Source organism: Petaurus breviceps, unplaced genomic scaffold (assembly GCF_028583685.1).
Source record: "Petaurus breviceps papuanus isolate PSGF00001 unplaced genomic scaffold, PetGlider_PUasm1.0 175, whole genome shotgun sequence".
Taxonomy (NCBI): domain Eukaryota; kingdom Metazoa; phylum Chordata; class Mammalia; order Diprotodontia; family Petauridae; genus Petaurus; species Petaurus breviceps.
This window is the reverse complement of record NW_027185764.1, coordinates 19,869,804-19,887,059: the sequence shown is the minus strand read 5'-3', so window position 1 is coordinate 19,887,059 and position 17,256 is coordinate 19,869,804. Positions and strand designations below refer to the sequence as shown.

General features: G+C 38.4%; 1 pseudogene; it reads left to right on the top strand.

Annotated features, from left to right (window-relative positions):
• The window catches only part of LOC138159001 (uridine 5'-monophosphate synthase pseudogene), a 47,854-nt pseudogene extending 36,508 nt beyond the window's left edge, over positions 1-11,346 (top strand).
• The last annotated feature ends 5,910 nt before the right edge of the window (positions 11,347-17,256 follow it).

Below are 17,256 nucleotides of genomic sequence, written 5' to 3'. Positions count from 1 at the left end.
CCACAAGAGCAGTATCAATTGCAGTACCTAAGGATAAGGGACCCTTCCCGGATAAGGACCAGATTACAGTGACCACACCTCTCCCCAGATCACATCACTTGGAAGCCTCAAAAACTTCCAACCCCCTAGAATTAGCTCTGAAAATAGCAGTGCAAAAAGAGCCGGAAGCTTGAAAAACTGCTCCTCCACTCTCCATGCTAGAAACAGAACCCAATATTAACATAAAGTTCCAAATCAAGAAATAGGAAGGAAAAAATGAGCAAATAACAAGAACAACAACAAAAACCCTAACCATAAAAAGCTACCATGATGACAGGGAAGAGCAAGACACAAACTCAGAAGACAATGAAGTCAAAGCAATTACAAACAAAGCCCCAAAGAAAAAATGTAAATTGGACACAAGCCCAAGGAGAACTCTTAAAAGAGATTTTTTTTTTCAAAATCAATTCAGTGGTAGAAGAAAAAAATAGGCAATTAAATAAAAGCAAAGGAACAAAAATGTGAAAAGACTGAAGCTTGGTAAAAGAGACAAAAAAACATACAGAAGAAAACAACACATTTGGGGCGGCCAGGTAGCACAGCAAGTAAGAGCACCGGCTCCAGTGTTGAGAAGACCTGGAGATCGAATCCCGGGCTCAGGCACTCAGCACCCACCTAGAAACACCTGGCCGTGTAACTTTGAGCAAGTTACTTAACCCCAATTGCTTAGGGGCAGCCAGGTGGCTCAGCGAGTAAGAGTACCGGCTCCAGTGTTGGGACGACCTGGAGATCGAATCCCGGGCTCAGACACTCAGCACCACACCCAGAAATGACTAGCTGTGTAACCTTGAGCAAGTTACTTAACCCTGATTGCTTAAAAAAAAAAAAAAAGAAAGAAAGAAAACAACACCTTAAAAGTAGAATTGGAAAAATGGTTTAAAAAAATTACAAAAGCTTACTGAAGAAAATAAATCCTTAAAAATTGCTTAATGCAAGTCAAAGCTAATGACTCCATGAGACATCAAGAAACAATAAAGCAAATTAAGAGAATGAAAAAGTAGAAGAAAATGTGAAATATTTCTTGGAAAAAAAATAACTGACCTGAAACTAGATCAAGAAGTGATAATTTAAGAATTATTGTTCTACCTGAAAGCCAGGAAAAAAGAAAGAATATCAACAAAACATTTCAAGAAATTGTCAAGGAAACTGCCCAGATATCCTTCAACCAGAGTACAAAATAGAAATGGAAAGAATCAGGGGCAGCCAGGTAGCACAGCAAGTAAGAGCACCGGCTCCAGTGTTGAGAAGACCTGGAGATCGAATCCCGGGCTCAGACACTTAGCACCCACCCAGAAACACCTGGCCGTGTAACCTTGGGCAAGTTACTTATCCCCAATTGCTTAGGGGCGGCCAGGTGGCTCAGCAAGTAAGAGCACCGGCTCCAGTGTTGGGATGACCTGGATCAAATCCGGGCTCGGATACTCAGCACCACACCCAGAAATAATAACTGGCCATGTAACCTTGAGCAAGTTACTTAACCCTGATTGCTTTAAAAAAAAAAAAAAGAAATGGAAAGAATCCACCACCTGAAAGAGATTTCAAAATTAAAACTCCCAGGAATATTATAGCCAAATTCCAAGGTTCACAGGTTGAAGAAAGAATACTTCAAGCAACCGTAAATAAATAATTCACATATCATGGGGTAACAGCAAGGATCACAAGGGATTTAGTGGCTATCACATGAAAGGAGAAGAGGACTTGGAATATGATATTTGGGAAGGCAAAAAAAGCTGGGGTTGCAACCAATAACCTACTCATAAAAACTGAGTATAATACTTTAATGGAAAAAAAAAAAACAGATATTTAATGAAATAGAGGAATTTCAAGTATTCCTCATGAAAAGACCAGAGATGGATAAAAAATTTTACTTTCAAGTGTAAGACTGAAGAAAAGCATAAAAAAGTAAGCATAAAAGAGAAATCATAAGAGATTCAATAAGGTTAAATAGTTTACCTTTCTATGTGGTCAGATGATTTAGGTTTCTTCTAAGAATAATCATTGTTAGGGCAATTTGAAGAATTCCACATAGAAAGAGAGGGTGGGAGTGACTAAATTGTGTTGAGATGATATTTTCTTTTACTAGATAGGTGAGAAAGAGATACCCTAGGAAAGGGGAAGGAAGAATAAGGGAAAGGGTCTCACACAAAAGAGGTGTTCAAGAAAGAACTTTAACAGTAGAAAGGAAAATGGGGAAGGGAGAAGATAACACTTGAACCTCACATTCAAATTGATTCAAGGAGGGAAAATATAAGTAAATACTTAAATGGAAATAAAAATCTATTTATCGAACAGGGAAGTAGTTGAAATAATTAAAAACTTCGGTAAAGTTACAGGATAGAAAATAAGCCCTCATAATCAATAGCATTTCTATATTCGACCAACAAAACCCAGCATGAAGTTATAGAAAAAGAGATCCCATTTAAAATGACTGAAGACAATATAAAATCTTGGTAGTCTATTTGCAAAGACAAATCCAGGAATTATATGAACATAATTACAAAATACTTTTTACAGAAATAAAGACAGATCTAAATAATTGAAAAAATATTAATTATTCATGGACAGGCTGAACCAATATAATAAAAATGATCATTCTTACTAAGTTAATTTACTTATTCAATGACATATCAAACTACCAAGGAATTATTTTATAGAACTAGAAAAAATAGTAACAAATTCATCTGGAAGGACAAAAGGTCAAGAATATCAAGGGAATCAATGAAAAAAAAAAAGGTTAAAGAAGGTGACCCAGCAGTTCCAAATTCCAAAGTATATTACAAAGTGGTAATCATTAAAACAAGCTCGTACTAGCTAAGACATAGAGTGGTGGATCAGTGGAATTTATTAGGTACACAATACCACAACAATAAATGATCAAAGTAATCTTGTTTTTGATAAAATCAAAGATTCAAGTTTTGAGGGTAAGAACTCACCATTTGACAAAAATTTCTGGGAAAACTAGCAACAACCAACATCTCGCATTGTATACCAAGATAAGATCAAAATGAATAAATGATTTATACATAAAGTGTGATATCGTAACTAAATTAAGAGAGCATGGGAAAATGTACATCTAAGATCTATGGATAAAAAAAGAGTTTATGATCAAAGAAGACATGGAGCATTAGGGGATATAAAATGGATAATTTTGATTGCATTAAATTAAAAAGGGCACAAACAAAACCAGTGTAGTCAAGATTAAAAGAAAAGCAGAAAACCATGAACAAAATTTTTACAGTTTCTCTGATAAAGGCCTTATTTCTCAAATATATTGAGAACTGAGTCAAATTTATAAGAATACAAGTTATTCCCATTTCATATGTGATCAAAGGAGGCAGTTAAAACAGTCAGTTTTCAGAAGAAATCAAAGCTACAGTCCTATGAAAATATGCTCTAAATCACTATTGATTAGAGAAATGCAAATTAAAACAATTCTGAGATAATGCCTCATACAAATCAGATTGGCTAATATGACACAAACAGAAAATGACAAAATGTTGCAGGGAATGTGGGGAAATCATCACACCAATGCTCTTGGTGGAGTTATGAACTGATCCACCCATTCTGGAGAACAATATGGAACCATGTCCAAAAGTCTATGCTCTTTGCATAACCTTTGACCCACCAATATCACTAGTAGGGTTATATCCCAAAGAGATCAAAGAAAAGGGCAAAGGACCTATTTGTACAAAAATACTTATAGCAGGTTTCTTTGTGGTGACAAAATTGGAAATTAAAGGGACATCCATCAATTGGAAAATGGCTGAACAAGTTGTGATATACAAGTGTGAGGGAATACCATCATGCCATTAAAAAATGATGAGCAGGATGCTTTCAGAAAAACTGAGAAGACTTATGTGAAATGATGCAAAGTGAAGCAAGAAGAACCAGGAGACACTATACCTGTAATGGCAACATTGTAAGGATGATCATCTGTGAATTACTTAGCTACTCTAATCAAGACAATGATATCCAAGAGAATTCCAGAGAACCCATGATGAAAGATGCTATCCACCTCCAGAGAGAGAACTGATGAACTCTGAAAGCAGAATATTATTACTGTTAATTTGGTTGGTGTTTTCTTTTGCAACATGGCTAATAAAGAAATATGTTTTGCATGATTTCACATGTATAATTGTTATCAAATTGTTTGCCTTCTCAAAGAAAGGGACGGATCAGAAGAAATAGAGAAAATTAGGAACTTGATTATTTTTAAAAAACGAGTGTTAAAATTTTTTACATGTAATTGAAAAATATTTAACAAAATAAAAATAATTAAAATTTTAAAAATTGAATGTGAGCATTAGGAAGAAGCTTGGGATTATTAAAAATGTAAAATAATTTCCCAAACCTAATCCAAACAGGCATTTTGGGGCCTTCTGAAGTACCAGCCCAAGATAAGAATAAACCAAAAGAATGTGAGCACTTGAATAAAGGGACTATTTCCTTTTTTGTCTTTGCTACTCCAGAACCTAACCCAGTAACTGGCACAGAAGAAGCTCTTAATAAAAGTTTGTTAAATTGAATTAAATAAGAGAATGCATTTTATTTCTACCTTGGAGAAAATATTAGGATATATCCTACAGACTCCAGGCTACAAGTTGCCCTTTTAATATTTTTTTTTTCCCCAAAGTTGCAAGTGATGTTCACTGTAATGGCATTTAACCCCAGATAAAAATATTGGAGGTGGGTTGTCACATCCTTCTTATGAAACCCTTGACAAAGATCTCAAAGGTACATTTAAGTTGATTAGATGAATATGCTCAAAAGGAGTATTTTCAAAAACAAGATTATGGATTAAGTGATATTTTCCTGAAATAAAATTATTCTCTTCATTTCTTTGTCCTTAACTTGATGCTTCAAAAGATCCATAATTTCATCCACGTATATACTCCCCTCTAAACCTTACTGAACATGTTCATGAATTTATCAGCCAAAAGAAATATTCATGACCTGTTTGCATGTTTCTGATAATGAGACTCTTTATTCTTTCTTCTACTGGTCCTTTAAGATATCAATCACACGGATCTTCACCAGATTCATAAACTAAAGTCATTCCAGGTCAGTAAACAAGAGTTTGGACTCCCTATTTAAATGACCTTCAAGAACCCAGGGTCATCTTTATTCTTTGAATAAGGCATCAGAAAAGGACTTTAGTGTTCTCCATGCTATAAATTGGCATGTAGGATCATTAAATGCAAGAGTAAATTTGATACTTAACTACTCAAGCTTCAAACACAGTCACATGATACTATGGAGAGTGTTATGTCTCTTGGAGCTTAAGAACTTAAGTTCACAACCTGTTTCTAAAATTATAGCCTGTGTGACACTGAGCAAGTCACATAACCTGGGGTGTTGGACTAAGTGACTTGAGAGGTCATTTACAGCTCTACATCTATTATCCATGGTGGTTGAGATGACTAAATTCAATTTTGCAAGTATTAATTACACAACTACCATGAGCCAATTGCTATACTAGGTGTTGGAGGGAGTATTCTCAAATTCTATTGAATCATAGTTACAATTCGATATCTTTCTTGTTTCATTTTTAAACCACATCTACGTTGTACTTGGTCTATAGAAAAGGTACCTCTGTCTTTTTTATACCAAATGAATATTTCTGGTTACACATATGGATCTCATAATCAGATGGATTTTATGGGTACCTGGGGTTTGGTGCATCCACAGACCCCATTCGGCTTGCTGTGTTGACTCAACTTTCCCATGTGGAGAAACTGGGAAACCTGCTTCCTGGAAAGTCATGATGACATGGAAGGGAAGGAATTACCTTGGAAGGAACACTCATGGACATTCTGTGACAGGTTCTGGTTGACTAACCATGGTTTGAAGAGGAGGCTCTTCGACTGACTGGAGATATTCAAAGAGGCTTGTCAGTTTTAACCACTTCCTCCTAGCCCTCAGCATCTGGTGAAAGATCATGTTGTAAGGGGAGAGGCCTTAGGACCTTTTTCTTTCTGAGAAATGGGCCATGGTCCTTGAACCCTGTATTTGCTATTTTCTGTATTAGGTGAAGGGAGTAGAGCCTCTGGGACCTTGTAAATTTTAGTAGGTCCAGAGGGAGACTCTGTATCATCACTCCAGGATCCAAAGGGTGCTTCCATGACCGTTCATTCCAGGTTGGATTTTTCAGATACACAAGCATTAATACCCAGAGGAGCAGGGAGTGAGGCCAGAAGAAGCTTACACAAGAAATCATCCAACTCTCCAGTCATATCTGGGCATGAATTTAGTGGGATCAAGAGTCTATAAGAACCCCCAGTGAACAAGGTCAACTAGGGGAGAGTATTTTCCCAAAATGGTAGGGGAAAGTGTCCATACTTTGTTCTTGTTATATCTTTAAAGTAAAAGCTACCTAATAAAGAATTAAATGGAAGAGGGCATATTCACTGGCCCCTAACACTGGAAGGAACACCATCTGAGGGGGGAGTGGAAGGGCAGAGCTGATGGTAGTAGAGAAGAGACACTCCCCTGGCCCTTCCAAATAACCTTGAGGGGTGGGGATATAGTAGTCTGACTCTGAGAGAAAGAGAAAGAGCAATATTTACCACAGATATGTTTTTTTTTACTATTCCCTTAAAAAAAATTTCTGAAATGTCTTCAGTTGTTGGCTTAAAGAGCTCTTGTCCCTGAAGTATGAAACAATTCTATTAGCTACCTGAGATGAACATGAATTACGATAGAAATGAACAAGTCCTAAAGTTTTACTTTGCTCAAAGTTCAATTCTACAAACATTTATAAAGCAACTACTATGTGCAAGGCACTGCCCTGGACATTGGGGAAATAAAGACTAAAACTAAACAGTGTTCATTCAAGCAGCTTACATTCTGCTATCTTACTGGCTAATTTGCAGAAGAAGAGAGTGAGAAATGCTTGAGGTTATAAGGAAAGATCTCTAAATCTAAAAACACTTGACTCAGGTTTTGAAGGACAGTAAAAGGCAATGTCACGAGGTGGGGAGTTAGGAAGTTGCAACAAGATAAGTCCCAGGGTCTGCCTTGGGAATTAAATTTATCGGTGAGTCTCATGCAGATGCAGATAGCCCAGAATAACTGAACTCCAATATGTCTAACTGTCAACTTTCCTTTCTCATAATAGCTTGAATACAACCCAAAGGTTCATTCAATTCTTTGGGTTTTAGAGTGGCTTGCAGTTCTTCCATAATTTCCCACTGAATACAAACCTGACCTTGGAGACCATCCAAACAGCCCAGCCCAGCAAGAAAATTCCTAATTTTCTTCATTCCCTATGATTCAATCCTTGACTGGGGTCATTTAGGGTTCTGCAATTCTAAAAGGTGAAATGTAGAATTTAAAATGTCTATCTCATATGATTAGGAAATGTCCTTATTTTAATTGTCATTGGTGGGTGTGAGTGTCCTGAGTACTCAGGAAGCCTGGAAAGTGACTAATTATTGACTTTAGAGTTTTAAATGCTAGGTTTTGTTGGAAAGTTGGGATGTTGTGGTTTTCTATTTTTGTAGGGGCACATTATGGCCTAACTAGTGTTGTGTGGGCCCCTGAGGACTGACCTGAGACATTTAATTGTATGCCTTCAACCCAAGCGTGTCAGACTCACAATCAGGCAAGGTACAGACTGTGCCTAGTCATTGTGTAACAGAATTACTAGGGAAGAGATTAAGATAAAGCCCGACCAAGCCAGGCCAAAGAAATGGCCCTCACGCCAGTTCTCCATTCCCTAGATTTTCTACCAAGTGTTCTAGCCTGAACCTATAGTCACTTCACTTTGGAGAGTACAAAACCTAGCCTTTTTTTAACTATCATTCTTTCCTATTGCATGTAGTCTATTGTATGTTAAATTATGCTAAACTTGTATCTTAAACTTAATATAATAATAAAATATTAACCTGTTGTTGTTTTTACGTTAATTTCTGAAATGGCATTATTATTAAATAGCAATCAATGACATTTAAAACTGTGCCAACTTTAATTGATTTACCACACAATCCACTCTGTCTACTTATCCTTCAAGGCCCAGCTTAAGTGCTGTCTTTGAGAAGCCTTACAAGAGGAAGTACTGAACACATATTAATCCTGTTCTCCTCTAACGTCTAAAAAAATTTAACCCTCAATTTATGCTATCCTCTTCCTTCACTTCCTCTCCCGGGTGAGAAGCACCCAGAACAGACCTGGACTACTTGACCCCTCACAAAGCTTCAATGAGATGGGAGTTACCAGCTTTATTTATTTGAATGAGGGGGACACCAAGCCTTCTAAGTGCATGGCTGTCTCCTAATGAATTCCAGGCATTACCACCTGCGCTGACTCTACTTTCTATAGACCTTTGGTGCTGTCATCTGACCTGGTCTTGTAACCTAAGGACCTTTGGGCCTTGACATCCATCCCTCTGCTATATCTTTAGGACACAGGAGCCAAGGTGGAAAATGATGAGGTGAATGTGCAAGTCACCCAACTTAAATGGCAGAAGATAAACTCTGCATTTGAACTTCCCTTTAGCTGTTATTCCTCCTGCTACCCTTAAGCCCCTTGAGAATAGGAAATGCCTAGACTTTCCCATTTGTATCACCGCTGTTTAGTACAGTGTTTGGCATATGCTTAATTTTTTTTTTAGTATTAGTATATGCTTAATGAAGGATTTTTCAGTTTTTTCCTCTTTCTTGCCCTCCCTTTCTTTCTTCCTTCTTTCCTCACTTTCTTCCATTCTCTCTTTCTTTCTTCCTCTTTCCCTCTTTTCTCCCTTTATTCCCTCCTTCTTTCCTTCCTGAGTATGGTCTGCCTTCCTATAATCATGTTGAGGTCAAGGATCATATCTGCTACTTATTTTCTAGTCCCCCAGATGGTTTAGTATTGGCAAAAGTAGGCACTGACTGACCAAATGAATGCTATGATCTGCCTGTGCTCCTGTAAGAGCCCACCTGGCTACTTTCCTGACTTCATTGTCTCTGGAAACTCATCATTCTTCAAGATGCCACCAATTCTGAAACTAACACCACTTCAGTATTCCCTGCCCTTGGGGACCCTTCCTTCCTCTGACTAGATAGTGTGGAGGGTAGACATCAGAGAGTTCCTCCCAGATCCTTCACCATTTAAATAGTGTGGGAATACCCAGGGCATTCACCTCATCACTTCCCACCCTGGCTGAAGGACTTCATAATGCCCCCCCCCAGTCAAGGGTATCCTCCCCCACCCACAATTTATTTTTGTGTGTCATCTTCCTCCTTCCATTATGAGCTTCTTGAGGGCAGTGATTGTCTTATTCCTTTTCTTTTTATTCCCCAGTGCTTAGCACAATGCCCAGAATATGGTAGATAGTTGATGTTTGTTGACTATTGATCATAAGAATAAGCCTCTTTATTACTGAATAGTTTCCAGGCCTCATTCCCTACTTCACAATCATTTGAATCATCATTCACAACTTGTCTGGGACCAGGATATAATGCCTACTAAAGAGAGAAATCTTTTAGGAAGCATAGTATGGAGAAAGAACAGCCCAAAGGACCCGAGCTCCATGCCCACCTTGATGTTTGGTACCTAATGAGATACTGGTCAATTCACTTGATCTCCCTGGGCCTTGGCTTCCTTCTCTATAGAATGAGAAGGTTGGAATTTGTAGCTTCTGAGGTCAATCACAACTTTAGGCTATGATCTCATGACCTGCCAGTAAATCATTGGAAGGAACTTGCTTCCAGGGATTGATTACTTATTTCCATGGCTCTTTGGAAAGCGAAAAATCAACCTCTCAAGGCAGTGGTTTTGCACCTTATTTTCCTATCTCTGATCTCAAAAGCTCACCTTGAGGAAAATCCCTTTTCATATGCACCCATTTTGCAATTAGTTACTTAGTGGATTCTTGTTCTGAGATGTTATATGAGTTTCCTGGGGTCACACAGAAGTTGGACTTGAACTCAGGTTCAAGGCTGCCTCTCCTGATATACTTGCCAGGTGGTGTTGGGGATCATTTTAGTGATGGCCTGTGATACCTCATTCCTCCCTTGTGCAGTTGTGTCCTGCTCTTCATGACCCCATGGATCATACTGTCCATTGGGTTTTCTTGGCAAAGATCCTGGAGTGGTTTTCCACTATCTTTTCCAGTGGATTAAGGTTGCAGATATCTTGTTTGAAAACTGTTCGAAATTCAGAAATCAGTTTTGACACCATGTGTGGCATACCCTATTCAGCCTTACCTTTGGCAAAAGTCATCTGCTCAACCAACCAAATTCTGATGCTCATTCAAAGGAATGAGACAAAAGAAGTTTCATAGAAGGAAATGTTCATCCAGGAGAAACCTGTTTGATCATTGAGGTCGTGGTGACCAGTGCTTCTAGTGTCTGGAAAACTACTGAGCTTCTTCAGAGGGAAGGTTGGAAACTCACAAATGTCATCATGCTGCTAGACAGAGATCAGGGAGGCAAGGCCAAGTTGCAAGAGCGGAGCATTTGCTTCCATTCTGTCAGTACCTTATCAAAGATTCTAGAGATTCTTGAACAGCAAAAAAAATATTGATGCTGAGATGGTTGGGAAAGTGGAGAAGTTTATTCAGGATAATCTTTAATATTGCTGAGCAGATTTGTACCATACCTGCAAAGGAAACTCTCAAAGCCCTTAGCTTTGACATGTCTGCCCAGAGCCCTGGGACCTATCCTACTGCATCAAAGCTTCTGAGGCTTATGGAAAAGAGACAGATCAACTTGTGTCTTTCTGCTGATATTATTGAGGCTAAAGAGCTGTTGCAGCTGGCAGCTACTTCATCCAAGCATCTCACAGACACTCATGTAGATATTCTGAATGACTTCAGAATAACAGAGGAACTGAAAGCTCCAGCAGAATTCCAAGAGTTCTTAATATTTGAAGACTGAAAATTTGTTTATATAGGAAACACAGTGAAAAAAATATGAAGATGATGTTTCCAAAATAGCTTCCTGGGTAGATCCAACAAATGCCCATGTGATTCCAGGCTAGGGGGTTGTGAAAGGCCTGAGTGAAGTGGGAATGCCAATGCAGCAAGGCTGCCTCCTGATTACAGAAATGAGCTCCTCAGGGTCTTTGCCTACTGGTAGCTACACGAAAGCAGCTGTGAAAATGGCTGAGGAACATTCAGAGTTTGTAATTGGCTTTATTTCTGGTTCAAGCAAGAAACCAGAATTTGTTCACTTGACTCCAGGCATCCAAATGCAAGCTGGAGGGGATAATCTTGGCCAGCAGTATAACAGCCCATAAGAAGTTATTGGCAAACCTGGTTCTGACATCATCATTGTGGGCCACGACTTATTAATAGCCTCCAATCATCTAGAAGCAGCTGAAATGTAAGGAAAAGCTGCCTGGTTGGGAAGCCTACTTGGCTTGACTGGCTTGACTTGGTATTTGAGTCTTTCAAAAACACTTTTAAGAAAATTTCTTAAAACATTTCTACTCAAATTCTTTGACCTCACATTGACCATACCACAAAATCAAAGTTGGAAAGACTAGGGAAGTATTTAATGACTCAGAGATGGTCCATGGTAATAAATGTTTTCTAAAACACAGTTTTCTTATGACTGTCATTTTCTAGGGAAGACACAGAATCTGTTCCACCTTCCTTTTATTAACAGAAGCTATCTTCCTATTAGGGCAAAAGATTCAGATTGAAAGGCTTAGATTGTCATCAAAGCCCTTTTATACTAGAATATATGTATTTTTGTAGAAAAGGTACTCTGATTTATTTTAAAGACATGATGTTTTGTTGATGCTTTCTTTTTTACATCAAGGACACTTCTCAATCACTTCTTTTGTCATAAAGAATTATAGTTAAGCAAAACAAATTGCACTGACCATTTCACATGCCAAGGCCGACACTCACTACTGAGAAAAAAAGAAATGTTTCATTGTCATCTTCTCGAGTCAGGATTGGTCATTTTATTAAGCAGAGTTCTAAAGCCTTTTGATGGTATTTTCCTTCATGTTATCATTGTATAAACTGTGCTCTTTGCTATATGTACTCTGCATTCATTCTTATCAGTCTTCCGTGTGTGGGATCCTTTCCTCTATCTTTGGCCTTGGATTATATGCCCAGTAGCGGTATGTCTGAGTCAGAGAATGTGGACAATTTGGAAGAGACGCGTACTATTTTCAAATATGTGATGAAATAACAGCTCCCTAGTAGCAGTGAATTGAATTACTCTCTCGACCCTGAAACAGGAAGGCACTTTTTTCCTCCCATTTTATAACCACCCTTTCAATGAAGTACCTCCTTTTAAACATGATAGCTGTATTAGGAAAAAAGTCAATATTGGATAATCAGTAAAAATAATTTGCTGGCTGTGGTTGATCGGTTGTTGCCCTTCATTCTCAAAGACGGCCAAAATGACATCACTATGCTAGACTGTGACTCATCAGACCCATAGGAGCTTGGAATGCTCTACCACAGGTCCAGCACAAATAGTCCATGTGAGCTTTTGGGGTGAATTCTCTAACTTAGCACATCCTGCGTTTCTTTTGAACTATTTCAATTCTGCTTTTCTCACAGAGCACAGCACCTTCTCTGATGTGGACATGCCATGCTGAGAAGTCCTGTGCCAGTGTCTCCCTTGTCACACAATCAGTTCCAAAGTTCTTGAGAGAGACCTTGAGCATGTCCTGGTATGGCTTCTTCTGACCACCATGTGAAGATTTGCCCTAAAAAAAAATGGCTGGCTGTGGTAGGAGCAATATCCCAACCCTTCCCCCAAGAAGGCTACCTAGTTTTTCCTTGAAAAGTATTGAGACATGATTGACTCAGGAGACCCAGGGTGACTGCCTTATCACCTGGGTACAAAGCAGCTGGGGATTCTTACATGGTTGGCTGGTGGATTGCAACTGAAACTTCATGCAGCTGAATCAACTCAAGGGGTTTGTAATGTCTGTCTTTGTTGAATACCCCCTGTCATGGCTAAATAAATCTTTTTTTTTTTTTTGGTAACTGTTAAAAAAGAAAGAAAAGCAAATAACTGTCAAATTTTATCATTGTAGCAAATATTTCCACAAAACAAACAATATATAAACCCAAGGGTCTTTTCTAAACCAAAGAGAAATGTGTCCAGTGTTATCATTTTATTTTATTTTATTTTGCTTTTTGGAGTGGGGAAGGCAGGGTAATTGGGGTTAAGTGACTTGCCCAAGGTCACACCACTAGTAAGTGTTAAGTGTCTGAGACAGGATTGGAACTCAGATTCTTCTGACTCCAGGGCTGGTGATCTATTCACTGTACCACCTAGCTGCCCCCCATAAAGGGTTTTAAATGCCCAAAAGAGAAGTTTTCTGAATAAAGGTTTCATTTCTAAAATATATAGCAAACTGAGTCAAATTTATATGAGTAAGAGCCATTACCCAATTGATAAATGATTGAAAGATATGAATAGACAGTTTTCAGTGGAAGCAATCAAAGTTATCAATAGCCATACAGGAAAAAATATTCTAAATCACTAATAATAAAGAAATGCAAATAAAAACAACTCTGAGATGCCACTTCATATCCATCTGACTGGCTAAAATAAGAGAGTAGAGGAGAGGGGCGAAGAGGGGAGATGAAAGGAGGGGAGAGGAGGGAAGGGAAGAGGTTTAATTCACTTATTCAAGGGAATTTAGAACCTGCCAATCAGGCAATTTTAACCATATGGGAAAATTATAGTGGAGGAGATGAGCATTAAGTGCCTACTATGTTCCAGGTAATACAAAGAAAGGCAAAAAGTAGTCACTACCCTTGAACAACTCACCATCCAATGAAGGAGACAACATGAAAACAAGAAGGTTCAATGTAGAATAATAAGAAAATAATCAACAGAAGGAAGGCACTGGAGTTAAAAGGTATTGTACAAAGCTTAGTGTAGAAGATGAGATTTTAGCAGGAATAGAAAGTCTTCAAGAACCCTTCTGTACCTTGCCATCTTCACTCATGTGATAATTATTCTATACTCTCTTACCACAATAATCTATCAAAGGCATACATTTGTAAGACAAATATTTGGAATCATAAGGAAGTTTGTTGCCATAGAATTGTGTAAAGTTAGTGGACCCACACAGGAATTAAACCCCTGACTTTGGACTATTTAGGATGGAGCTGTGAGTAGCTTCATTCTCAAAGAGGACCAAAATGACATCACTACGTTGGAGTCAAGGTACAGTGTGTCCAACTGTAGCTGATTGGACTAATATGAGTTTGGAACACTCTACAACAGGTCGGGTACCAATAGCCCAAATGAACATCTGGAGTGGAGATGTCTCTAAATTTTGCGCATCTCGCATTTCTTTTGAACTTACCGCAACACTGCTTCACTCAAAGAGCACAGAGCCTCCTTTGATGTGGGCACACCATGTCATACAGTCAATTCCAAGCTTCTTCAGATAGACCTTGAGAGTGTCCTTCTTCTGACAACTATGTGAGCACTTGCCTTGTGTGAATTCTCCATAAAGTAGTCTTTTAGACAAACATATGTTTGGCATCGGAACAACATGGCCAGCTCTCTGCAGTAAACTTTGAATGCTTAGCAGTTTAGCTTCTCAGTGTCTGGTATTTAATCCTGCCAGGTAATCTTTAGAATCTTCCTAAGATAATTCAAATGGAAGCGATTCAGTTTCCTGGCATGGAGCCGGTCCAGGGTTCACAAGCATACAACAATGATGTCGGCACAATGGCTCTGTAGACTTTCTGGTTGCTCTAAGTAACTGAGCCAATGAATAACCAGCCACTCACAGGACAATACATCGTAATATGTTCTGTTCTCTCTTACTGCACTGTGTCCATGCACAAGGAAGTGCCCTTCTGTGAGGATAGGCAGAGCATTGTCACACATTATATCAACAAGCAACAAGCATATGCCTGGAATGGCAAATAACGCAAATGAAAGCCTCCCACTCTGACGCCCGAATTCTCAGTTTCTAAAAATTTTAAGCATGATTTTAAGAATACATATGCCCATATATTTAAGCCAAGTCTAAAAGTCTTGCTTCAATATGTTAGTGGTGTGTTCTGTCCCACAATTCACTTAATGCTCTGAATGTAGATTTAAAGAAGAAAATAAAATCCCTCATCTCAATTAGTATGGAATCCATTTAAAGAGTTCATAATATTATTATAGGTATTATGAAAAAAAGGGAGGCAAAAAAATCCTGCCTTTAGACAGACTTCAAGCTAAACTCCAAAATGCTTAGAAGTTATAGTTTTCAATCACTCAGTCAGTCAACAAGCAGATATTAAGCATGTATTTTATGCCAATCATTAGAGACATATGGTAAACATGGGTATGAAAGGAAAAGAAGAGAAAAGAAGAGAGGGGAAGAGAGGAGAAGAGAGAAGAGGAGAAAAAAAACATGGACCTTGACCTCAAGGAACTCACATTCTAATGGGGGAAACAACATGCAAACAACTGAGTTTATAAAATATATACAGAGTAAATTGGACGTTATGTCAGAGGAAAGGCACAGACATTGGGGGAGGATGGGACTGCAATAACCATAAGAACAAACATTTAAAATAATAATAATGGCTACCATTTGTATAGCACTTTAAGCTTCCCAAATTGCTTTTCAGATATTATCTTATAACAATAGTACAAAGGTACTTCCCTAATAGGTAGGTAGTATTATATGTCCATTTTGCAGATTAGGAAGTAGAGACTTAGAGAGGTTAAATGATTTACTTAATAGCTAGTAACTGACTGGGGAAATCGTCCAACTCCAGTAATCTGCCCACTCACTCTTCCACCTACCTACCTGTCCACGGAGAAGAAGAGGCAGAAATAGAATATAGATACCAGATTTTTAGTGAACTTCATTCAGTGTATACATGCCAGTTATAAAGTTTCCAAAACGCTGTGAAATCTATCAACTAAATATTCAAAATCAGGTGTGTGCTCAGCATTGGGCATGGCATGGCCTACTACAGGATGCACAAAAGAAACAATAGATGTAATCCCTGTCTGCAAACAGTTTATAATTGAGTCAGGGAGACAGTCTAGGATATGTGGAATAATTACTTGGTACAAGGTCAGTCATGGGAAATGAAGATGACTGTTGCTCATTTTCAAATGTTCCAAAGGGAGGGATGGAAAAGGAACAAACCTAGAAGAATCTGAGGGCAATTATCTGGAGTTTAGTTTTTAGGAGCAAACGAAGAGGTAAGGAGGGCATCCTCAGAAAACAGGAAAGTAATTGAATTTGAATGAAGTGTCACGGGCTGGGTGACAGCTGGGTTAAATCTTCTATTCCTACATATATTTGCATATATACACATACATATTTCAGTCGCTTTAGTCCTGTCCAACTCTTCGTGTCCCCTTTTGGGGTTTTCTTGGCAAAGAGGCTGGAGTGGTTTTGTCATTTCTTTCTGCAGCTCTTTTTCTCAAGGAAGAAACTGAGCCAAACAGGGTTAAGTCACTTGCCTAGTAACACATCTGATGATGTCTGGCATCTAGTTTGAACTCAGGAAGATGAGACTTCTTGACTCAGGGCCTAGTATTCTATCCACTTCACCATCTAGCTGCCTCTACACACACATACACACACACACACACACACACACACACACACACACACTTTTCCACAGAACTTTTTAAAATAAAAGAAATAATGCCATAGGTAAATAATGGACTTGTGGGTAGAGGATAATTGTATTTTCAAAGATGAGAAAACATTTCCCCCAGCCCCCTAACTTTATTCATTGCAAATATGAAAGTATTTGCCTCAAAGTATTGAACTGAATATTTTCCAGAGGAAAACATTATATCTTTCCACCTCACCCCCAAATTTGGGCAATTGTAATGGATTTGTTGCCCCAGAATCCAAAAGGGCCACCAGCAGAAGAGGGGAGAGAACAGATGCCTATAAATCCTAGGTCTGCTTGGAGGGCATAAAATGGTAGAGAGCTGAGATTTCCATGGATATCAACTTCCTCTTCCCCATGTCATTTTTACTACACAAATGAAATACTGGATATGACCTTTTGCTTTAATGATCACTTTTACTTTAGGAAGAGAGTCTCCTTTTGGGTGTCTGAGATAGCTGGTAATACCTGCTTGTTGACTGAGAAAAATCATAAACAAGATATAAGGAAGGAAAGGGATTTGCCTGGCAGAGGTCAGTCTTCAAAACTGCAGGTATGCTTCACTTGAAGTAGACCACCAAAAAAGAAAGAAACAAGGAAGGAAGAAAGGAAGGAAGGAAGAAAGAAAGAAAGAAAGAAAGAAAGAAAGAAAGAAAGAAAGAAAG